Source organism: Lagopus leucura, unplaced genomic scaffold (genome assembly GCF_019238085.1).
Source record: "Lagopus leucura isolate 7727_CA_CO unplaced genomic scaffold, USGS_WTPT01 Super-Scaffold_100002, whole genome shotgun sequence".
In the NCBI taxonomy this organism is placed as follows: domain Eukaryota; kingdom Metazoa; phylum Chordata; class Aves; order Galliformes; family Phasianidae; genus Lagopus; species Lagopus leucura.
The window spans coordinates 9,786,846-9,812,229 of NW_024962263.1; the positions used below are offsets into that span (position 1 = coordinate 9,786,846).

Genomic DNA, 25,384 nt, shown 5'->3' on the forward strand with positions numbered 1-25,384 from the left:
CATGCTATGTCAGCCCATCTGTTGGCTGATGTCTTTGCTTGCCCAGCTCTTAAGTAAGCTGGGACTGTGAGAGTCATAAAATATATTTTGAGCTTTGGTGTAAACTATTTTGAGCCCTCCTGTTTTTCACAGTTGTTTCCAGGGCTTTGGCTGGGCAGGCAGGGATGCTGATAGGAAGCCCAGAGAAAGAAGTAGAGAAAGGGGGGGAAAAAATTCCCTCTTTCTCTTCCTATTGGAAGCACTTGGTGGTTCCACGTGGTGGTACTTGACTACTTCTGGCAACCCTGCACTTGATAATACTGAAGTCCAGCTGCAGACTAAGCTGTTGGCAGGTTGTTGGCCATGCAGTGTTGTTTTCCCCTCTGTATTGCACTTTTATTAGGCTTTATCTGCTACATTGTGCCCAGTTCTGAGTCCCTACTACACAAAGAAAGGATACTGGCTAATTGGAAGGAGTCCTCAATACACATAGGTGTGTGGGTCATATGACATACAAGCAGAAGTAGGAGGTGGTATTTTGTTCGTCCCAGAGAAGTTGTGGAATGAAGGGTCTAATGATACCTGCAACTGAATAACAGGAAATTATTGAAGAGGACCAGCCAAATGTCCACAGCACAGGGATGAGAGACAGCACCCACAAGTTGCAGCGTGAAAGTGCCCACTCAGATGTTATGAGGATCTCTGCAGGTATGGCAGTCGAGCATTGGAAGGGGCTGCCCAGAAAGGCTGTGGATCTCCATGGTTGGAGGTATTCAGCTTTGAAAGCTGGACTAGAGGTCCCTTTGTACTTACATTAGTTCATGGTTCCGTGGCATTGTGTGAGAGTTTAAGGAGTCTTTTAAGTTATCTGTGCTGCCTCCATAATGCTCCAGAATGACTTCCAGACAAGAGACTTCCGTTACTTTTCGAAACAAAACTCCCTTAGGACTCTATACAGTGAAAAACTGCCAAAAATTTGCAATCTGGCGCTCCCCACCTCATGCACTCTCAGCTTTGCCTGTGCCTGCTATTTTTTGATGTGTGACAATGGCCATTAGATCTGTCTGAAACATCTGCTTTAATAAAGAGCCTGGAACAGTACAAACCACACTTGGAAATCAAGCATACATCAGCACAGGGCTTTCCAGGTGTCTCCCTATGGTCCTCCACAAATTCTTGTGGAAAGCTCTGGCCAAGCCTCACAGAGGGACTTGAGGGAGGGTTCTTCTCTCTTCATCAGCAGGTATTATTGATTAACTCCCTGCTTATTGTTTTTTGCTTTTCTCCCCCACAGATTTGAACCTACTAGGCTTAAGCAGACTGTAATAACCACTATGTCAACATTTAAAATGAAACAGAGAACTTGACTTGGGTCTCAAGAGGCTGAAAGGAGCATCCATGCTTTGGGATCAACCCAATGCCATTTAGTCCATACCAGCTTATCTGAATAGTATATAAAGACAATTTTTTCTTGAATTTCATTTTTGAAAAAGATCTCATCTCTTATCCCATAATAGGAAAAGCTAGAGTACTTTAGATTTTTGCAACTCTTCCATATTTTCAGAGGGTCATAATATCTATCAGTTTGGAAGTGAGCTTGGTACATCTCTAACCCCACTTTTTGCTCAGAGTAGGGCAAGCAATGATTTTAGACCACATTGTTCAGAACTTCATCCAGTTGCGTTCTTAAAGCTCTCAGGGACAAAAACTGTGCAATCTCTTTGGGCTGTGACTATTGCAAAGAGGTCAGTTGTTCCCATTTTTCTAGCAAAATGTCAATAAGATGAAGCCCTGGTTCAAAGGAACGTGTTGCACTGTCAGCAGAGAACTGTGTGCAACCTGATTATGGTTCGAATAAATCATTAAAATGTCCTGCAGCTTTCCCTTTGCAGTGTGGATCCAGTAGCCTTATAGGTGCCAGAAAGACTGTATCCTAGTTCAAATTGCAGCTCACCTCCAATGCAGTCACAAGTTCCTTCAGCCCTGGAACTCATCCAGGTCTGGACAAAGTCATGCTGGTGTTAAAATCCACGGCTGAACTCTGAGGCAGTGCATTGTTTCTTTGGTAATTTGGAGCGAATAATAGAATAATTGAAGGGCACTCTCTTGTTAGCAGTCAGTAGAATATGAAGGTTCAAGATTTCTGCTGGACAACAGTTGAAAAGATGTGCTAATTGTAAAACTAACTGTAAGAACTGCAAAACATGCCAGCTTAGCGTCAAGGTGCTATGAGTTTTATTCTTTGACCCAGGAGACCCTGGTCAAAGGATCACAGCCTGTGCTCGGCAACAAGCATGACAGCTGCCAGGTGTTGGGTCAGCAAAGCTCCCAAGCACAGCACAAAGCACTTGTAAAGTTTCTTTTGTGAGTCAAAACTTTTGTGGTCTCAGTGTTAGGACGGCGTTCACAAATAAATGAACGAATCTGTGATGTGAGTGTAGCAGGGAAGTCGTGTGGTAACTGACCTATTGCTGGTTGCAGAAAGCTTTTTGAAGCATCTGCTCTGATCTCTGACAAAGACTTGGTTGGCTTTGAGTTTGTTTGTTTTTGTTATTTTTATTTTATTTTATTTTACTTTATTTTTTGAGAAATTGGAAATTTTTTTGCTTCTTTGTCCCTGTCTCCTTTTCTATTCACTAGAGCATGATGGAGCACCTTTTCCGGGTGAGCTTCAACAGGATAGATGAATTTCTGGCATTCATCTTGATGCTCAATGCCAGGAGAGAAAAGAAATCAATATTTAATAATTCCTTCTTAATACAGCCCTCCTCTGTCCCTGTTCAGAATATTCAAGGTCACCAGGTGCTATTCCAAGGCATGGGAGCAGTAAAAGCTGTGCTCTGAATGCTATCATATACTGTATGTTGTTAAGCTCATAGGTTACTTTCAAGGACACCTCATGACAGCATATAATAGTAATTTTAATCTGATGTACTCAGATGGATTCTCTGTTAACCAAGTGGATGAAAGAAGCAACTTTCTAACTGAAGCACATGTTTCCTTCTGATAATATTACCCTCTGTCAGCCTATTAATAGTAGAGGCAAAGTTTAATTAACAGTTTTCCTACAGTCCCAGTCGCCTCCGGTCTGACTGAGCTCAGTCATGGTGGTTTTCTCTCATTTGCCATTGCTATAGATATCTGTCTTTTTGTTCTTTTAGAAATGGATGGTGAGCTACTATTTGTATTTTGGGATCACTTAAGGAAGTAAAAATGTAAGACAGTCCCCAGCCTGCTGAATTCACAGTTTTACTCAGACGTAAAAATCATCTGAAGCATATATATGATGCAGGCTCCAAATTTAAGGTAGCTGGGCTATCGAGAAGCCCAGATTTCACTGACATGTTAATGTTGCTTCAGCTCCCAGACTTTTTTGGGATGTAGTACCAAGTGTAGATCCTTCTCCCACACTCTCATCCTAGGACAGTGCAACCAGGATTGGACTTGCCTTCCACGAAGCACAGAGCCCTTTTCAGCAGTAGTTTAACTTCCTATTGTAAACTAGACTTTCTGTTTATTTTTACTGTTTTTCCAGAAAAACTTTCAAGCTGTGATGTTGTATATTCTTTATGGTTCTGGATGTTGCTCCAGCTAGGGGTCAAACCATTATGAAAGGAACTCCTCTGTGGACCCTGTCACTTTTCCTTGGGTAACTCCCTGTAAAATTCATGCAACCTCGTGCATACATTGTCATATTGTGTCACTTGTTTTGTCACCATCTGATCTACTTTCTACTTTCCGAAACGTGCTCCACGTTTCAGGGATATTGGATACTGTTCAATTTTATTTTTTAATTACCTATTCCAGATAACCTGTTAGCAAGTTTGTAGTCCATAATGAGCAGATAAAACTCACTCATACTTCTTAGTAACCATAGGCCTTAATTTATGAGTTCACTTACAGAGAACTGTCTTCTAGAACTGCTTCCTCCAAGTGGCATTTTTTCCTACACTGATACTGCAAGCAAAAGCTGAAAAAGTTTGTAGATCTCACTTCTGCCTATACACACACCAAATGAATCTTTCTTAGCCTCTTCTGAGGACTTTCAACATAAACTGCTTGGCAAAACCCAACCACTGAGAATTTATGAAGTTTGGGTAACAGTAATTTATTGACCTCAGTGTTCTTGCTCATGTGTAAAACAGTCTGCTGGAGGAGAAGCATTCATGCTTTATTACTCTTCCTTGAGAAATGACGGTTTTATTTCTAAAGCATTGTTTTTCTCTTAATTTAAAGGCAAAACACAATTTCCCTCATTTTGACACATAACAGAAGATTGGCCTGAGATTCTTTGAGTTCCTTTTTAATGATTACCAAATTCACTGTCCAACTTTTCTTTCTAATAATTGTAGGATTCAGTGTTGAAAAACAGAATAAAAAGAATAAAAGTCATCATTGAGATGTCATCATTGCTTTTCTCTATAATAGAATAGATATTTTTTTACTGTACCTTCACAAATCATCCTAATTGGAGTAGATGCTCCACTACTACTACCTCATCAAAACTGTTATGGGAACAACAGAGCTTATTAAGCCTGGGCATCTGTGAGTTTGTGTCCCAACCTATACACCAGTGCAAAACTGCTGGTTCATCTCTGTGTCCTTCTTAACAGCTCTATTGGACAGGAAAGAACAGTTGTGATGCCAGTCTGCAGCTGTATGTGTACGGGTTCATTGACTGTCTCAGGCTCGCTGGTGTATATATAGCAGCTGAGTTTTGCCTGCCTTTTCCTTAATGGAAAGCTCTAATTTTGGTCTTTCTTCTCTCTCCAGCTGCCAGATCCTTGAAACTTATAAAAATATAATTATCTGTGAGACTTCAGCCCTTCTTTCAAAATTGGTTAAAATTAGCTAGAGAGAAATTTCACTAAAGGGAGCTGACAGACAGGAAACCAGGCCAAAAATGTATCAGCATCATGTCAGTTCTGGGTGTCATGGGTAGCTGTTAATCTAATACCATGTTTTTTTCCAGGCTGGCCTGTGGAGATAGCCATGCTGCTGTCCAGGAGGTGTGATTACTCCATACCTGTTTCAGTGACGAGCTCCTTAAAGGCATTCAAAGCACCCCTCATCTCTGACCATCCCTGCACACTCTCAGAGGGTGCTCAGCAACCTAGGGTTGTCTATTCCTTGTGAATGTGGACACACATCAGCCTGCCTGTTCAAGACATGTATGGCTTGCTTGGGGCCAAGAGCTTCAGGTAAGAGCAGAAAGGATGTTGTAGCTGTGAGGGACTCCTTTCTGGAGAAAGATTTGGGACCTCATCACCCACCCTCTATGCACAGACTGCTGTTGCTGTTATGGGTGAAGTAACCTTTCTGTCTAGACCAGAGTTAACTCATTTAGGCCTCTCCCATTTCCAGCTATATTTATTTTCTAAGATGCAGTCCAGTGCTCTTAAGTCCTTGGTACGACGCCCCTGTGTGTCTAGCTCTGCCACCCTCATAGTGTAATGTCTTGCATGGGCTTATCACAAAGATAGCTTTCTATGCATGGGGGAATTACCAATTTTAGGCCTTACTGCTGCAGAGGACCCATATGACCAGGTTTAATTTTGTGCCTGGGAGTACTTTTGTCACGATCAGTCCTACTTGAAATCAGCAGGCATCTTCAGCTATACAGAATCAGGCTGCATAGGCTGGTCCCCCAGCTGGGGCTTTCTGCAAAGTTTGTTCAACACACTGTGCCTGTAAAGACACCACAGCTGCTGTTCCAATGGTATAAAGGAGATATTGGTGTTACTTGCCTTTTCAAGGTGTTCTGCGCTGCTGAAGACTGGAAAAAAGAAAAGTATTTCTCTACTGCATAGTGCAATTTGTTGAAGAGATTTCAGAGAGAGCTCTAAACTACTTAGCTGTAAGTATTATAAGCAATGTAGCTGCATTAGCACAGAGCTCAGCCGGGTAAATTAGCATTGTGCAGCATAGACATACCTTAAATTTCTAGCGTGGTTTCCTCGGTGACACTTTTTTTTTTCAAGCCACAGCTTGACAACAAAGCATGATTTCTTTTTTTTTTTTTGCTCCTCCATAACACTGTGCTAGAAGAGCTCGCATACATTTTTCTTTTATATTATCTCTCTATCTTCTCTTTTCAGATAAATACTATGCTGACTGCCTCAGATTATTTCATTCTACTTTTTTTTATTGGAGGTATCTTCCCATTCATCTGAGCCTGGATCCTTAGTAAACAAACTGTTTCCACTGGGGTACAGAAAATGCACCTCTACGTGTATATAAACTGTTGTTTCTGGTCCCTCATGATGAAAGAGTAGACACAATCAGGAAAGAGATGGAGATCAAACATTGTCTCTATATAAATCTATGCAATTCTGATTACACCATCTAATCCAGAAAGTAGTAGACTGGAAAATGCTCAGAAAAATGGCAAGAAATATGTTAGATCCTGTAGTTTTTATGGCAGGAGAGTAAGTAACATTCTTCAGTTTTGGGGGAAGAAAAGTAACTGGAGGGACACTTGAGAGGTACCATAAAGGTCTGGTGTGAACAGCATGGAGAAAGTAAGTAAAGAACTGCTACGGGCAGCCACAATCCAGGAATATCCAGTGAAGTTCACTGGGAAGCAAATTTACAGGTCTTCAAGGAAGAACCTTCCTTGCAGTGATTGATAACTAGTGAAAATTATTGCTGCTGCATGTGGGTGAGACCAAATACTTAAAAGGCATCAGAATGAGATTAGATGGCATGGATTAAGAAAATTGCCTTGATGGTAGTTCAGCAATGATTAAGGAGTTTAGTGGGTGAAAGACAGGAGTCCTCAAAGTGAAAATAAATCATTCCCCTTTGCCATTCTATGTACTAAAATGACTCCAGCTGTGATGGCAAATGTAGTACTTTACACACTGTAGATTCTTAAGTTAAAATGTTGAAGAGCAAGGGAGAAAGATGTAAAACATGACTGTCAGAGCTGTATTTTGTCAGTCTCCCAGAGGAAGAGGAACATAACTGTTCCAATTTTGGGAAGCTTGTAGGAAAATGAGAACTATCATGGTGTGTCAGAGACTTATCCCTATCCTGACATACCTTCCCTGCATCCCACTGTCAGGTGCTCAGGGAACTCCTGAGATGAAAGTTACATCAGGATTGCTTTGTCTAATGTACTACAGTTGTTATTTTAGACCTTTGGAAGGGCAGGGAAAAAATGACAGATAGTGAAGATCATAGGAATGAATTTAAGGCTGCAGTTGCGCAGCTGTTTAAACATCCTGTGTAAGGTTCTCTTTCGAGCCACTTGCTAAGGAGGTGTTTTTGGAAGGAGATTCTGGGTTCAGTACAAAATGGACTACACTCAGTGCCTGTTGAAGTCCTATGTAGCTGCCTTTTCTTTACAGGTAGTTTGCTGTGACGTTTGATGGTTACATGGTGAATTTTTTCTTCCTGGCTGCACCATCCCAAGAATTTGATGGATGCATTGAGCAAAAATCCTGTGCAGTCAGCATTTCCCAGTGAAGTGGTGTGAGATGAAGTTTTAAGCTTATGATTGATATGTGGGTTTTGGAGTTGATGCATGGTTGGGAGAGTAAATACAAAGGTTCTGGGATCAGATAATTTCTGCTCATCTGAATGGTCATTCTGGGACAACAATTATCAGGAATTAGACTGCAGACAGTGAAAATTAGATGGGCTGCTGCAATACACAGGGCTTGTAGTTGGCTAAAAAGATGACTGACATAATAAATCTGATCCCTGATCTTAGTTATGTGCTAACAGTCAAGTGTTATTTTTGCTTGAAGAGTTGGTTCTAGCTCTGTCTTTCTACCTGGCAGTGAGGCAGTAACTCTCAGACACAAATCAGAAACACCCACACACAGCCCTTGATTGCTTCTTTTTCAACTCACCATGCAATTGCCATATGTGAATCTAGCAAGTGACACTTTCTAATGTAAAGCACTATCACTTTCCTAAAAGGACAAGCTTAAGAAGACCGTATGATTGTGTAAATGAAACCAATAGCAAGTCTAGAATGTGAAGAAGGATGGACTTCTAATAGGACAAGTGTTCTCTACTAATAACAAATGATAATTATTGGTAGCAAAAGGCCAAGAATTTAAATGTCAGAGAAGCCCGGATTCCAGGCATGCAAAATAAAACCTAGTGAAGGAAGGATATATTGAAACTCCCTGCTTTATGAAAGGCAAGTTGTCCCCATCCTTTTCTGATTTCGTCTTCTGCCTGTTCTGCTTCTGAGATGGTCAGCATACAGAGCAGGGTAATCCTATCTGATCCTTCACTTAGAGGATTTTTTTCCCATTACCTTGAGATTCATCTTTCAGAGATCCTCCGAGCATCCCAACAGTATGTGTACAACAAACTGAGTCTGCTTGTAGAGGGAATAAAAACATGAGGAGGCCTGGGGAATGTCTGTGTAGCCTCCTCCACACTAAAACAACTCTTCTTCAGAAATGATCCAGAGTGAGCATGTGCAGGCATTGCAGGGCTGAACGAGATGGATTTGGGTTTGGATCTCCAAAGCACTGACAGGTGAATTACAAAGGGCAGCATCTTCATTACTGGTGATTTAGGAGGCATAAAGATACACAGCTTGATTTGTGGATCCCAAGTGGAGTTTTCAAGGCTGACAATTAATAATATGAAATCGGCTTTAAACTGAATGAATCTGACACGGGGTCATGGAGAGAAAATTAAATTTGGAGGAACTGGTGCCATTTTTCTAGTCACTTGTGAGAACTGTGGAGTGCTGGCAGGTACCCTTCTACCTCTCTCCTCCTTCTTCTGTGCTTTGCTTCCACCCTCCCACCTGCAAATTCCAGCCTTTCTCTGGGAATTTAAGTCTTTAACTACTTAATCTCATAATCTGAAGTAACTAGACAGTTGGCTGACATTTTACAAGATGAAAACCACTGAGTCAGCCTCTCGTAACTTCACAACTGTTAAAATCCCCATATGACTAATCTCTAATTCCCAGCAGTCTACTGCAAATAAAATCATATATTGAACTGTGCTACTTTAATATCCCAAATAAAGCTCCCACACGACTTGGAGTTCAACTCAGAGCTTGGTTAGCCTAATACCATGGTAATGTTTATACAGATCACAGACTGCTTTAAATAAAATGCTCCTATAAAAGTTTGTGGAGATTATATTAAGACAAACTGTCCATAAAAATCTCTTTAAAAAACCAGGATGCCTGGCCTCCAGCAAAATTATATTTAGCAATATTAAGCCACAATAGTACTTCTGAAAGTGTATCTTAATTTGTGAAGAACTATTCTGGAAAAAAAAAAAAAGATTATTTTGCTTATGCTGATTTTCTAACACATCCTTTACATGTTACAAGCAAAGGGCCCTTTGGGAAGCACCTTTCCTTGTTTGTTCACCAGACTCGGGTTCCTGGGCCCGGGAGATATCATTTGCTCTGATTCTTTTCTAACAAGCAGATGGTATGAGGAGATAAATGACACCTGTGCTCTCACACAGTTTCTCCATTAGGTTGCAAAGTGATGGGATGATTTCTGAGCTGTAGGGAAATGAAAAGATCGTAGAATCATAGAATTGTATGAGTTGGAAGGGGCCCTTAATGGCTATCTAGTCCAGCTATGAGCAGGGACACCTACAGCTACATCAGGTTGCTCAGAGCCCCATCCAGCCTGACCAGGAATGTCTCCGAGGATGGGGTTTCCACCACATACTTGGGCAGCCTGTTCCAGTGCCTGACCACCTTTCTTTCTCCTTATGTCTAATTTAAATCTCCCCTTTTTTGGTTTGAAACTATTTCCCCTTGTGCTATCACAACAGACTCTGCTAAAGATTCTGTCCCCTTCGTTCTTCTAGCCCTCCTTGAAAAGTCTCCCTAGAGCCTTCTCTTCTCCGGGCTGAACAGCCCCAGCTCTCTCAGCCTGTCCTCTCAGGGGAGGTGTTCATCCCTTAGATCATTTTTGTGGCTCTCCTCTAGATGCACTTCAACAGGTCTGCATCTCTCCTGTACTGAGGACTCCACATCTGGACACAGTACTCTTGTTGAGATCGAGGCAAAAAAGGTTGTTAAGTATCTCAGCCTTCTCCTTGCCTGTTGTTACCAGCCTGCCTGTGTCACTCATTCGGTGGGGCACACTCTCCCAGACTTTCCTTTTCTGGTTGAGGTACCCATAGAAGCCTTTCTTGTTCTTGGCATCCCTAGCCAAGCTTAATTCAAGCTGAGCCTTGACTTTCCTGACCCCATCCCTACACAGCCTAGCAGCTTCCTTATAGCCTTTCCACAGTATCTGCTCCAATTTTCACTGCCTATTTCTTCTTGCTCTTCAGTTTGACCAGCAGGTCCTAGTTCAGCCACATCAGTCTCTTGCCTTCCTTTTCTGACTTGCTACACCTGAAATCTGCCAGCTCAGCACTCTTGTCCTGAGGGCAGTTTCCCAGGGTGTTTTGTTGACTAACTCCCTGAAGAGCTGGAATTTAGCTTTCCTGGAATTTAGCGCCCTAATTTTACTCTTTGCCTGAAGTCAACCATAGCATGGTCACTACAGCTTAGGCAACCTCCAGTGCTAATGTCACCAATCAATTCATTTGCATTGGTGAGCAACAGGTCCAGTATTGCATCCCCCCTGGTGGGTGCTGTCGATATAACTGATGAAGATGTGCATATGCAAAGAAAGAGGGGCCATGACCCATAATTATTTTTTTATTGCATCTGATGCTGAGGTGGCCATGTAGCTGTTTCTGGGCTTCCTGGGGATGGTAGGGCATTGAAGTACAGCTGTTCTGCATAGTACAGGAGCTTTCTTCTAAGTGTGGAAGCAAAGTATGGCTCATCTGCCTGCTTTGGGAGGGAATGGCAGTCCCCCAGGTGAAAACTGTGGCAGGGCTGGGGTTCTCCATGCTTGCAAGGACATGGAGGTTTGGGAACAGATGCAGTGGGTGAACAGTTAGATGATGAGCTGGGCTCAAAGGCTTATATTAATTGGGGTTACGTCAGGCTGGCAGCTAGTCACTAGTGGGGTTCTGCAGGGCTCCATTTTCTGGCCAGTTCTCTTTAATGTTTTCATAAATGATTTGGGGTACAAAATTAGAAGCTTGCATATGATACTAAATTGGGAGAAGCTGTTGACTCCTTTGAGAGGCCTTGAAGAAAACCATACACAAATGGAATGTGAGATAATCACCAACCGCATGAAGCTGAACAAGAGCATGCACTGGATTTGCCACTGGGACAGAGCAACCCTGGTTATAAGTATAGGCTAGGGGATGAGAGGCTGAAAACAGCCCTACACAAGGAATCTGAGGGTTCTAGCTGACAGCAAGTTGAACGTGACCCTGGCAGCCCAAATGGCCAAACATATCCTAGAGTGCATCAGGCCCCTGGAACACACTTCCCAGGTCAGGGTCATGGCCCCAAGCTACCGCAGTTCAAGAAGCACTTGGGAATACTGTCATAGAGTTTGGATTTTGGGTAGTTTTATGTGGAGCCAGGAGTTGTACTGGATGGTCATTGTGAGTCCCTTCCAACTCAGGATATTCTGTGATTCTGTGACCCAGAGGTGTTTGGGGATGAGGTCCTGAGTGGGGAAGGCAATGAGCAGTCAGAGGCTGGTGTGTAGTACATGGAGATTTTGCTACGCAGCTGGCTTGCAGGAGCAGGAAAGTTGCCCTTTTCTTCACTCACTTTTCGTCGTTTAGCAAGAACTGTGACTTGAAAGATGACCTGCACTACTATAGATTTTCATAGTATTTTTATTATTGGAGGAGTGAGCTGCAAAAAGGGAGATCACTGAAGTGGCATGTCACGCATAGCCTTGCTGACTGTGTTCAGCAGTATGTCCCATTACATGTGGTAAGCAAAGCAAATGCAAATAAAATGTTTGAGCCCTGGGAAGGGCTCTGAGCAGCCTGAATCGGAGGGGACAGGCTGCAGCTGCTAGCTGGAGAGCATCCAGATCAAATGCAGGGCTCTTCTACTTGCATAGGGAGAGGACAATCTGCCTTTTAACTTTCTGATTGTTCATACAAATTCATGGTGCCTTCTTACCAGCTGTTGACATAAAGGAGTGGGGAGACCCTGCATAAAATTGATTGAACTTGGCACCTTGCCGCAGAGAAGCCAAAAAGGCACCAACTGCGCATTCAGCTCCCTCTCCACTCCCCACTGAGGTCCCTTTGCACCAGGCTGGTACAGGGGCCCAGCAGCTGTCACGGCTCTGCATAGAATACTGACTTCTGTAAGGAGAGGAAAGATGTCAGGGATTTTGTCTGTGTGACCTGCCCCTGCTGTGCAGATCAGCGTGGTACAGGAATGCAGGTAAGATGATGCAAATCAGCACACAGACACAGAAAGTGCAAGCGCTTTCCTTAGGTTTAGTTACCAGAGGAAATTTATTTTTCAGGACGTATGCTGATTTCTGCTGACCATTACACATGCCTGCTGACAGTGGGCTTTCAGCTCATCGTGGCAGACACAACCCCTATCCGTTGTAGCAGCAGAATTTTCATTCACTCCTCTGCTTTGGGCTACTACTTCAGTATTTTTGTCTTGGCACCCACCTGATTACACTCCCTGGTGGTGATTGCTTTGCATCTTGCAAGCTGTCTTGCCACAGTTCTGTAGATTACAAGGCAAGCAGCAGGAATACAGCCTGGTTCCCATTGCAGCTGTAGAATGGCACATCCTCTCAAATCATTTGGTGTGGGTATATTCTTAGAACAGTGTTCTGAGGTTTTCTAAGATCTGAAGATAAATTGTACGTTGTAGAATTTTATTACTTGTATGTTTGGTATATTTTGTGGGATATCAAAGCTTAGGCCCTTGTGATTCTAGTACCAGCTTAAAGGAGATGATCAAAACTGGAAGCTCCAAAGGCCAGGTTGGATGGGGACCTGGGCAGCCTAATTTAGCAGGTGGCAACAGGGAAGTTGGAACTAGATGGTCCTTAAGGACCCTTCCAACCCAAGCCATTCTATGACTCCGTGGAAATTTTGGCTATCATTTAGAGAAATACTTCTAGCCACAGCAGATGAACCAGGAGCTGTGCAGGGGTCTGAACAGGCATTTCTGAGCTTGTTTAGTAGATGTAACTATACATCTGGTCCTGACATTTTGCTCTGGATTGTCCACAAAACTCATGAATATAAACAAATATATAAACATAACAAAGCTACTAAACTTCATACATTTATTGTGACTGATTGATCCTTGATTTCTGGAGCCATACTGTGTCATGTCACACACACCTGCTTTTAAAAAGCAACATTCTAATGCTGGTGACTACAAAGAAGTATTTGAGAACTAAAACTCATCAACATAAAAAAAATTGAAGACAAATTTCCTTGGAATTCACAATTGTTTAAAAAAAGAAAAGGAAGAAAACAGTTTTATTTCTAAAGCAGTCTGATGAGGAAATGATACATTAATTTTGAATGCCAGTGGCTGGCAAACACTGTTGAAAAGCTAGGTATGCACTGCAATAAATCAGACATGGCTCAGTTTAATACAGGTCAAATGATATTTATTTACTTGCATACTTATTTAACATATACTATACCTATATTTTTATGTATATATTTGTATATGGTGTAGATGTTTAATACTATCAGAATACATCTAGAAATGCTAAGGAAAACTGCTGTGGATTTGGGTTTTATTGTAGGAAATGCTGCTTTTAGGCCACTGAGGCGCTCTTCAGCTGGCAAAGAATGTAGGGCATTCTCATAATGTTTAGACAAAGTTGTAGAATACTATGAGACAGAGGTAAAGATGGAGAGGGAATTAGTCTTGTACCTGCATTTCTAAGGGCAGCTAAATCATGAGACATCTCCTTGCCTGTGACTGTGTTTAGTCTAAGGCATGTACTCATACTCATTCAGTTTCTGGTGTCTTTGAGCACTGCTTTTTAAAATTCTTTTTATAGTTTGCACATGCTTTTACCTTATACTTTGCAAGCACATGGAGCCTCAAACACATGTAAACTAAAGCTTCTTCAGTTTTCCTTGTTTTTCATCATTTTCCTTCAAAATAACAGTAGAAAATACCACAAGGAAATTCCGTCGTGTGAAGTCTTTACTTCAACCCGTTTGCTATTTCCTGATATAGTTGGTGGAGAACTACTATGAAGCATCTGATCACATCAAAGTGTGTTTTCCAGCAATATTCATGCAAAAAAATCCTTAGCAGAGAGAAATGTGCCTGATTTTTGTGCTAAGATTAACAGTGTGGAATATCAGCCTTTTCACAATAAAAGTCTCTTTTGCATTTTTCCCATGTGTTCCTACATTTCTTTGAAATGAAGAAAGCCATGCTTCTGAAAAAATTGAGACCCAACAGATACTGTACTGAGATGTTTGTGATAAGTGTTGTTTGAAGCAGTAAGCACAGGGGTGTCACTGTGGTATGTGCTGTATATTACAAGTTACACAGACAAGTTTATCCTTAATTTTAGAGTAAATTTTGCAGTGTAGACACACTGTATTAAGCAATTCATGGAAAATTCATTCTTCTGACTGATGGACCTAATACTCTCTTTATCCTACTATTTGGAACAGGATGTTGGCTGAGGGCCCCAAGAATCTGCCATCATACAAAGACTAAATCAAGCACAATGCTGATAAGATACGGAGACCTGGAGGGATCTCCACTGTGGTAAATCTGACAGAATAAGAACAGAATTTATTTTTTTTTTAAACCAGGTGCTCCTAAGGCATGAGGTGGGGAGCTAAACAGATATTATTCCACAAGAGGTTCCTAGACAGAAGACTTGAGTGTGCAGCACTTGCAATCAGTTCTGCTCGAGATTCGTCATGGAAGAGATGCCGTACGTACAGCATTATATTAAAAGTAGGTTTCATTATTTATTGTGTCAATAGAGTGGTAAAGAAAAAGTAAGATGAATGCAAATAGAAGCTGAACTCAGTGAATTGCTCCTGTTCTGCTGCTACTGGAAGAGAGGTGGCAGATGGCACAGCAGCCTGTCAGTTACCTTTCTTCATTAACTTAGACCGCAATAAAACACAGCTTTTTAAAACATAGTTCAAGTAGCCAGAGCCTCTCTGCGGAAATGAATTTCCTCTGGAAGCTAGTTTCACGTAACTCTTCACCTACTTCACTGAACATTATTCAGCCCTGTCAGTAGTGACAGAAGTGCTCGACAGAGCTACCGAAAACTAGGTCATGCGGTGGATAAAACATAGCACGCTTCCCTGTGTTGCTTTTAGCGTGGACCTCCTGAGATTGCAGTAAATAATAGATACCTACAGGCCAGTCTGGGCGTTTGGTGCAATGTTGCAGAACACATCTTTGGTCCATGAGGGAAGGAGGCCCTTTAGTGATATAAGCCTATGAGGTCCGTTGTTGTTTTTTTTTATTTTTTTTTCATAGGGAAACTGCTGGCTACCTGTTTCTCTAACTCTGAGCTGCTACCATGCTGGCTTTTTTGTGATTTCATGTAGGTGTTCACTCTTGGACAACGCAATTTCTACTCTTATGGGTCTGCTTCCCAGCTAAGGGGCTTACTTGAGGGCTTTACTGATGTGGTGGAAGTAGCTGTTGGTTGTCAGTGCCTCATTAATCTCCCTGGCAAAAGGAACAGTCCTATGGCGAGGACACTGCTCTGTGGTAAGCACCCAGCTATGTGTGCTTACAGGAGGGATGGCTGGCTGTGAGAGCAGTGATTGCTGCCAGAACAGCCATTCCATGTCTCTCCCATTCAGGAAGACTGTAGTTGTGTGGAAGTTAACAGCTTCAAAAAACTCTTTATTAAAAGTGCAAAGCGCTGTTGTTAGAGGCTTTTAAAATGTAATGTATTGACTTCAAAAGCAACTTGTAACGAATGAGAAGAAATGAAAACTGTGTACTGTTCTTGTGCTTTATACTTTTCTGTTCCTTCCCCTTTACCTCCCCTCTTTCCCTTTCTCCTTCCCATTCGTTCCTAGAGAGGCTTTGAGTTTTCCCAGTTATTGTTTAATGACTTGCTATCCAGCTTCTAAATGTTGGATTTAAGCGCTTAGCCTTTCAGTGGAAGAACCAAGGCACTAACTCATTAACATGGATATCCTTCATGCTGAATGTTTGTTAATGATTGATGTTAAAGAACTGCTAAAAAGAGTAAAGTATCTTCTCTACTGAAGTACTCATACTGCAATTTTCCTCCAGAAAAATGTTTTTGGACAATTTCATCCACGTTTTTCTTATTTCTCCCAGGACTTACTCCTATGAGTTTTCACCCCTCCTGCCTCGCCACTCCACTTGATGCATTTGTAGTGACAAGAAGCACCATATCCATGATTCCAGAAGCTGTGCATTGTATCTGAGTGTTACAGGTGCCAAAGGGGAGTGATTCCCCTGCAGCTTGTCCTCCCTACCCCTTCCTTTGCTCTCAACTGGGCAGTCTTGTGCTGGCTTTGTGGCTTCTAAAACTTTTTACTGTATGAACCTTGGTCCTATCCTGGCAGAAAATTCAATTTCATTTTCAGAGATAATCTGCTGCTGAATTACTGGTTTGTATCAATTCTTAGAAGCTCCCAACAAGCAGTGGAGCTGGTGCAATGTAAGCAAGAGCACACATACAAGAGTGGTACGGGGGGTGTAGGATACAGCAGTGGCAGTGAGATGTTGGATGGACTCAGCTGACCCATGCTGTTTCTCCATGGGGGCTGAGTCACTCATCACTTGAGCCATAGTAACTCACCACACATGAACTCTCAGGAGTGAAAAGTAGATGTGCTCGCACAGAAACACTTTACTGAAGGCTTGGGCAAGACAGATGTTCTTGCTGTCTCTTAAGCTGTATTTCACCAGGATGAGGGATGCTCTAACAGTAATTGCTCTCTTGCAGTGGTGTATCTGCTTGGTGTGGATGGAAGTATGCCTTCAGGGGATTTCTGCAGGAAAGCAGAAATGTGCATTTGGCCCTTAAGCTATCATTCAGAAAAAAATCACTTTGTCTCCCAGACTTGGAGATTTTTGATAATGATTGCTTCATGCTTAGCTTTGAGGTAACATTATTTAGAGAAAACATGAAAAGAACTACCAACAATGGAAGAGGAAAGCTGCATTTACTAATTCAAATGGTAGAGGTCTGCACAGATGTGAAAGATACCACTAGTGGATAAGATCACAGTAATCTTGCCCTGCTATCAGCATTTCATCCCATTGCCTAGCTGTTATATCCAGGTGTCTCTGAATTCCCTCAGTACAAGCAAGCAAAGAAGCAAATCCACACAGGAAAATGAAGTGGAGATCCCTCCTGTGAAACAGCACCTTTGTTAGAGTTCCATCTTGGTTGGTGCTACACACAAAAGGAAAAAAGCAGGAAGAAACTTAGCAGTAAAATAGAGAGCCCCTGCAGTCTGAGCAGCGTGAACATTATGTTGGTGGATGGGCACTGCTGCCTTTCATAGGTTATCTTTTTCCATTAGAGAACTGTTTAAATTTTTAAGTGGTGCAGAAGATCATAAGGGCTTTTACCATGTGGGTTCTGATTTTCATGTGGGTTTAGAATGTGTGGGAGACACTAATGCATTAAGAACTACTCATGAATCTCCTCTATTTCCAGTCTTTCCCCTGGGAAGTATTGATGGTCATTTCATCTTTCTTATGTGACTTTTAAGATCCTCAGAAAAAAAAAAGGAAATGATTTTCTGGTTACTTCCCAGTGGGATAACTTACAAAGAAATATGAGGGCTGGAAATGAGAAGCAGAACATAAATTCCAAGGGGCTTAGATTCAACTAAACTCACAGTCAGGTTCCTCAACATTTATTTTGATTATAAGTTCCAAATAAGGTTAAAGCACTGGAAAAGAAAAGGTAGCAGAAGTAAATGACAATTTTTATAGCAGAATTTGAATTTAAAGTGATTAAATAATTGTGCTGGTGCGCAATATATCCAGCAATACGTCCTTCTTCCAGATGGGAAGTGGGGAACCTGCATTTATTAGGTATGGGACTAATAAAAGGTCTTTTTTTTTTCCCTATCATGTAGACTTTATGTCCATCAGAGTGTTTCATGTGCTTTTTCTTCTTCTAATCACAATGATGAATATTCCAAAATTTCTTCCCTTTGGTATTTTACAGTTAAAATAATTTCTAGTCTGCTTGCAGACTTGCAGATATGAAGAAAGGCTGAGTTGTATAGAGAAAATGTATTTCACTTTGAGAGCTGATGCATAAATGCCTTGAAATTTAAGGTATTTTCAGGTGCAGAGAACAAATCAGAGAAGCACACAGACCTGAGAAAGTTAAGCAACTAACCTATTGGAGCAATTGCCTGGAAGTGAGTGGAATTATTTCCCTAGAGAGAATTTGGTCTTAGGAGTCAAATTGTCACTGAACAAGAATCCAAATGAAGGGCAGCAAATTGATTTTGCTTTCTGTGTCTTTCTTCAATATTTCCCCTAATTAAAAAGTGAAGAAGGATGTGATAAATTCCGCTTTTATTTCCCCCTCACTGTTGCACTCTTTCCTGAATCAACTCTTCTTTGTATCCACTTTATTGGCAAGGCTGGGAGGTGAAATGAAGGCCCTTTGGTAAAACTTCCAAAAATGAGCACCTGTGTTCAGTATAACTGTGGAAAAGCAATGTTCTTACAGACAGTGAACATCTTCATCTCTGCCTATGTTTGGGGAAAGGTTGTATTCACCCTCTGTGAGAAGGAGGTCACTTGCACACAGATGTGAGGTGTAAGACCTCAGGTCTGCTTTTCTGACGTGTGACCCAGTCAAACACAAACAGGAGTTATGGAGGGGAGGGAAGTGAGAAGCGACAAAAAAAGAAAAAATAATCTGTAGTTCAGGCCTTGACAAAATTTTGCATATGTCTTTTGCAGTCATCTGTTTCCTTTCCTCCTAATGCACATATAAAGACTATAAAGATAAATTTTATTTGACCCAGAAGATGAATGACAGGGTGCACAAAACCAATCCAAGTGATGCTTGCATGTTTGGATAAAGGAAAACAAGGTTCCAGCTCTAGGGAAAGCTCAGTGTTTATGCTGTGTAATTTATGTTTAATGAAGCAGCAGAATCTTTTTTCATGTCTGGCTCTTCAAAGATGTAACTTATGTGACATGTTTTGCAGCTTCTTTTGTGCGTGAGAGAGTAAAGGACACTGGCTTGTTTGAGATCCCTAGACATGTTAAAAAAACGTGGAAGAAAAAAGTACAAGGAAACACACTCACGGAACTGCTGAGGTGACGTAACCAGGCATCTTTTGATGTGTATCCTTTGTTTTCTCTTCCATCTCCTCAAGTTTAAACAAACTAATGCTATAAGGGATGAGGGCTGTAATGTTTCTACGCCATCTTTTGGAGTCTGAGGTTTTTCTCATGGGCTACTATTTAAGATGTAGTGAGCTTTGAGATTTGTAGAGTCAAAGGAGGCAACTATGTTGTATTTACATGTGAAATGCTAGGAAGTTGTGCCTATTCCTCAGTGGAAACATTCCATTCTTACCTTTAGTCAGAAGGAAATCCCTTTAGTCAATCATATGGTCCTTTAAACCTTCTTGGAAACTGGACGTTCAACTTAGACTTGCTGAGACCTCACAACATTTCCAGTTTCTTGGTGGGGTCAGAGGAGCTGATAGTAGAGGGAAATTAGGCTCAACATGGTTCCTGAGTGGGATACCAAAACTATACACCTTTGTGTGATGACATATGGAGAATGGTTACTTGAGGAGCACAGAGATGCTAGGTCAGCCAGCATTTGGGCACTTGGGTTTGGAAGCATGTTTTAGCCTGTGTGTTATTATGTGATGGGCTTTGGGTGTTTGCTTAAGTCTGATATGACTGGCAAACAAATGTGTAGCCCTTGTGTGCAGAAGACCTGGGGACAAACCCTGATCTTTACCCCTGCTCAGCTGTGCTGGGGCAGTACAGAGCAGTCCTGATTTCCCCAGGCTTACTTCAAAGCTGACTGTTCACTGCCAAAACCAGTGCATCTGGCCAGTAGTTTCCCTCTGAATTGCTTCTATGCCCATTGTGCAAACAGGAGAAAAAGTCAAGATACCTGTGTGTTGCCTGTTGTTGGTTAATGTCTTTTGAAAAACACCTCAAGAGATCATCAGGTCCAATCCCCTTGCCAAAGCAAATACCCTATAATAGGTCACACAGGTAGGCATTCAGATGAGTCTTGAATATCTCCATAGAAGGAGACGTGGCAGCCTCTCTGGGCAGCTTGTTCCATTGCTCTGTCTCCCTTAAAGTAAAGAAATTCTTCCACATATTAGTGTGGAAGTTCCTATGTTCAAGTTTTAGGCCATGACTCCTTGTCCTATCACTATGCACCATCGAGAAGAGCCTGGCCTCATATATTTGCCCCACACCTCTCTTTAGATATTTCTTAGCATTTATCAGATCCCTTTCTTAGTCTTCTTTTCCCCAGCTGAATAGACCCAGGTTACTCAACCTTTCCTTGTATAGGAGATGCTCCAGGCCCATTCAGAGCATCTCTGCTTACAGCAACGATTGTTTGGTCCACAGTCCCTCCATGAAGCCTTTTGCATTCCAATGTGACTGTCTTGCAGTAATATCCTACTATGGCTAATGGTTCACTGGAATAAAACTGGGCCCATTTGTATCCTCCATCTCATACTGTTGAGTTTATTGTGGGTTGAGATTGTCCTGTATGTAAATGGAACTTTGTCTTATGGAGTCTGAATGCTTCTCTATAATTATAGAATCTGACATTGATGACTTAATATATTTAAATTGGAACTGAAAACTTGCCTTCCTGCAAGTGCATAGCATGGGACCTGCCATCACAGACTCCCTAACTGGGGAAGAGCTGTTCATTCCTTGTTTTAACTATTCTAGAAGAAACTTGTAAAAAGTGGCAATGAGTTCTAACCATAATGTACTTGTATGTCTGTTGTGGAAAAGGCTGGTCCCTGAAACTGGCTTTTAAAGGCCTAACTTACTCTGATCTGACCTTCCAAGTTATTTGCAAGCACAGCCTGACATTTGGATAATTAAGTACATAATTTATGGCTGAAAAGGGAAGACAGGTGGAAAAAAAAATAGATAGAAGGAGAAAAAATTTCCTTGTATTTGACCCAAGTTGTAGCTAGGTCATGCTAATGGGGGTCCTTGTATTTCTTCTCTGACTTTGGTAAACCATCCCTGAGTAAGGCTATAAAATTTGTACAGGTAAGTCTCAGCTCTGAGGAATGACAAGTATGAACAATCTGGAATGAAGTGAGTTGGTACTGTTGTAGTTAGCCTGCTGCAGGATACTCACAAAGGGATCTCCGCTATCCTTTCTTCTGCATGAAGATATTGCTTGCATTAAATATGGGTGGAAGTATTTTCTTTGTGGCTAGAGCTGTGGTTATATTATAGCGAGATACCCATGCAGTTCCTGTGAAACCACTGGCCTATCTGACTGAAACAATATCCGCTGGGATGAATAATGAGAACGATCTGAATCTGAAACGGCTTGACAGGCCTTACTTCATTGCTCATGGCAAAAGCACGCAACTGGGATCAAGGGGGATCGTTTTAGCATGCAGTGGGTGCACAATGGCACAAGCAATCACCTCAGTCATTATGAGAACCCGGATGTCTGGAGAGAGCTCTCCTTTTGCAGAAAGCCATAGCATTACAGATGTTTCTACTGTTTCTGTAGATACCACACATGTGTGTGCAAAGAGTAAGTGAGTCCCTGATATAGCTCTATAGGATGGGAGGATGAGAGGGTACTTTGAAAAAATCTGAGTCTCATATTGGCTCGTGGCTAATGGACAACTCTTACACTGAGCTACAGGATGTATACACAAAAATACTCATGCTGTGACTTTTTTTTTATCTGAATGGTAAAACCCCCTACTGCAGAAGGCTCTCAGACCAGCTGTATAACATACTACAAACTGCTGAAGAAAGAAAACCAAGATCTTGTTCTCTGTAGTGTTTGTAATTCCACTCCTTGCTTGGGTGCATTTGGTGCCTTTTTGAGCCAGTTTTTCCAAACAATCATGTCTATTGCATAAGAAGGAGTAGATGCTTACTTAATCTGGGCAGTTTCTGTCCACAGCTCAGAAACATAATTTTGTCATCACTTTATATACAGAAGCTATATACATTTTGTACTGATACATTTCCAGCAAGGAGATCTAAGATAATTTATTTGTTTTCGATGGTATAAATAGCCCATAAGGTCCAATGCTCTGTTTTGTTCCACACCTTTAGTTTGCTGCTGTTTCTTGTTTCTAGAGTTGCAACTGGTTTCCCTTTTTGTGTGATCTGTGTGATTTGCCAATGTGGTTTGTGTTTTCTCACTAGGGATCATTTCAAGCTAGACACAAATGGACAAAAAATGAGTTGGCTTAGGAGCATGGGGCTCCCTGACACACTAGAAGCAAAAGTTGTTCCTGCCATTCATAAGTGAATGTTTTGCAACTGGTTTGAAGTCTGCTCTTTCTTGGCCTGCCTGTCCATGAGGGCTGAAATGGGCAGAAAAAGTAACGAGAAACAACCTTTTTGGTCATAGCTATTAAAAATACAGCTTTGTCCTTTTCCCACTGCATTTTAATTTTTATGCAAAAAAATTAACTAAACAACCCATATATTTTATATATATATGCATATAATACATATGTAGTCTTTATAGGGCCTGAGCACTTGTTAAATCATGAACAAAGTTGATCTTGTCAAATGAAGATCAGGTTGTAGCTTTTCAGAGAGCCATTTGTTTTGCAGGGACACTGTGTATCCTGCCCTCACCTGAAAGCTATTTTGAAACACTCTGGAAAAAACACAACAGTTTCTCTCTTCTCTTTTGCGTATGTTTTTCACTCGGATTTCTCATCATTTGAAAAACATGCAACTAGTTGAATGGTACTGAATGTTTTTTAGCCTTGAAAACTGAAAACACTTTCTGCAATTGATGGTTTGTTTTAAGACCACAGGAAACTACTTGTCACTATCCATTCATGAGCACTTTGCTGTTTGCCATCTGAAGAAAAATAGATGACGAAGCAGAAAACTCCACCATCAACAGTCTGCTATTTCATCCCTCCGTCAAACTAATACTGAGCTCACAAAAAAAACTAATACTGAGCTAAGTGTCCACACAAAACACTGTTTTCATTATCTACGCTCACTATTTTTCCCCTCAATAGAACTGCCAAAATAAGGAAAAAATGAGCTAAATGTACAGTGACCTTGCTCTGATTCAGGAGCAGAGAGACTCTTAATGCTTCCCAAAGAAGGTGGGACTGTGGCCTAGCTGTGAACCCTTTTTGGTGCAGGAAGCAAATCTGCAGTGTGGGTTGGGCTATTTGTCCTGGCTCATGTGGGGACAAACTAGAGGAGTGGGCAGAAGGGCAGAGACACTGACCCATGTTTACAATCCCAGTGTGCAAATAACGTGGCAGCACTCATCTCTGCCCATGGGGTATGTCTGGCTGCAACAACAATATAAATAATTTAGCAGTGAGATTTATGGGCTTCTTTTCAATGGTGTCTTAGGCTGTATTTGGTCACAAGCACCAAGATAATTGCCTTGAACTCATGTGCTAATGTTGTATTAATGTGCAAGAGCAAAGCCCTCATCTTGAGATCACTGTTTAAAAAGCCTCTCTTCTCTTGAAAAATAATTGTGAAAGACTACTTTTTCTCTCCTCCTCCCCCACCCCCCCCTTTTTTGTGTGTGTTTGTGTGGTAATTTCAAAGGCATACTTGGATATCCTCTATAGGTTGAATTGGCGTCTGTTAGAAGTCAAGGCTCCTTGTAAAAGCTCCCTGTTTTGCTCATTCTTGCAGTAATCAACCCAGTGTGTCAGATTTGGTACATACGCTTCATATAGTGGAAAATTTAGCAATTGCTTTATAAGTGGAAAATAATGGACTCATTGCTTGCAGATAACCTATTTCTTTTCAAAAATTGGGAAAATTCCTTTTTTGTTTATTCGCTGTTCTGAATAATTTATGTTTTCCTGTTTCCTACAGCCATTTTCTGACATGCAAATAGCAATTCACTTTTATGTGGGATAAATGCTTCCTGTATGCTATGAAATGGTGTTGGGATGCTTTTGCCCATCTTTACCAGCGGGGCGTATTTCAGTCTCCAGCAGTGTCTATTCTTTAGAGCCCAAAAATTCAGAAGTACTTTGTAGGGTTGCCAGCATTTTCCTGGGGAGAGAGGCCAGTGCACCAAGAAGGTGAGAGAAACCTGCTGGTCTCTGAGCTTAGCTATATGTGTGGGGATAAGTTGTGACATGTTATTGATGGACATATGTTAGGTCCTTAAAGGCTGATGGGGATAAGCCTGACAACACTTATGGCCTGGGTATGGAAGCCTAACCTGAATCCAGCTACATTTGTTCCCATCCCTTGTATGTCAGGGCATGTATGCAATTCCTTGTGTCCCTTGTGTACTGCCATGCTTCTACGTGACTAATCCATTCAATATTTAACATACAGCCTTCTATGAGTATTTTGTGAGTTTTGGAAAAGCACTCTCCTGTGCAGGTCTCCCCCGTGTTCCTGTCAAAAGGGATGAAGCAGGCCTTTGGTGGCATGGGCTGGGGGCGGGCTGTCCAGCTGCAGCACAGCAGGCTGGGGGATCAGCAGCAAGGAGGGGTGCTGCAGCTCTTTGTGCAGCTTCTGCTCGTAGGCTTGGCAGTGTCTCGCTCTGACAGTGAGATTAAGACAATGCTTCAAGTGTTTGTCTGACCAGTTTATTACAAATCCTAGTTGCTCAGAGAGATGGGGAGTGGGTGGATGGCAACTATTATGAATTAGAGTGGTGAGAAAGGGAAAGCTGGCGACAGGAAAGATAGGAAAGAAGCAGGAATCATGTAAAGTGCAGATAGTCACCACCAAGACCCAGCAGCATCACAAGGCACACCATTCCGAACGTCCAAGGCAAAAGCACAGGGGGAGAGCAGCAGCAGAGTGGCCTTGGGCAGCAAGCAGGTCCAGTGACTACAAGTCCAGGAGGAAGAGGCAGGTCTCAGGTAGCAGGCGCAGGAGGGTCAGTCAGCAGGCAGGCCTGTCAGCAGGCAGACATCACATCGTGAAGCATCTGATGTCAGACACCTACCTTCTTGGTTGTGGGTCCCTTTTTTACCTTTCTTCTTCTAACAACATGGCATTCCTGGGTGCTTGGGTAAGAATTGGGTTGTGAGTACCCCCTGAGATGACTGTCTCCCAGAAGATAAGCCCACACAAAAGACTGCTTCCAGCTATTAAACTGCTACTTATCTCACTCTCTCATTGCCCCTGACCTGCAAATCTTCAGTCAAAACATTTTGTCTACTTTGAGCAGGACTTGCCTGGACTTGTGTCCACCTGTGTCCTTTAGACAAGGCAATCCTCAGCCCTTGACCAGGAGTTGCCCATCAGAGTTTCTCAGCAAGCTTTGAGACAATGGTGCAAAAGAACGATCTCTTACAGGCAAGCAAGGAGCTGCAGTGCAAAGTGGGCTCTGCTTGCTTCATCACCTTC

General features: G+C 41.9%; 1 protein-coding gene across 1 annotated transcript in view; it reads left to right on the forward strand.

The window, feature by feature from the left end:
- Window positions 1–5,093: 5,093 nt before the first annotated feature.
- Window positions 5,094–25,384, forward strand: part of F13A1 (coagulation factor XIII A chain) — a 131,717-nt gene continuing 111,426 nt past the window's right edge. Inside the window, exons 1-3 of the mRNA XM_042870183.1 lie at window positions 5,094–5,180; window positions 5,736–5,836; window positions 14,632–14,779. The gene's annotated coding sequence lies outside the window, so the exon portion shown is untranslated. The remainder of the gene's footprint in view (window positions 5,181–5,735; window positions 5,837–14,631; window positions 14,780–25,384) is intronic.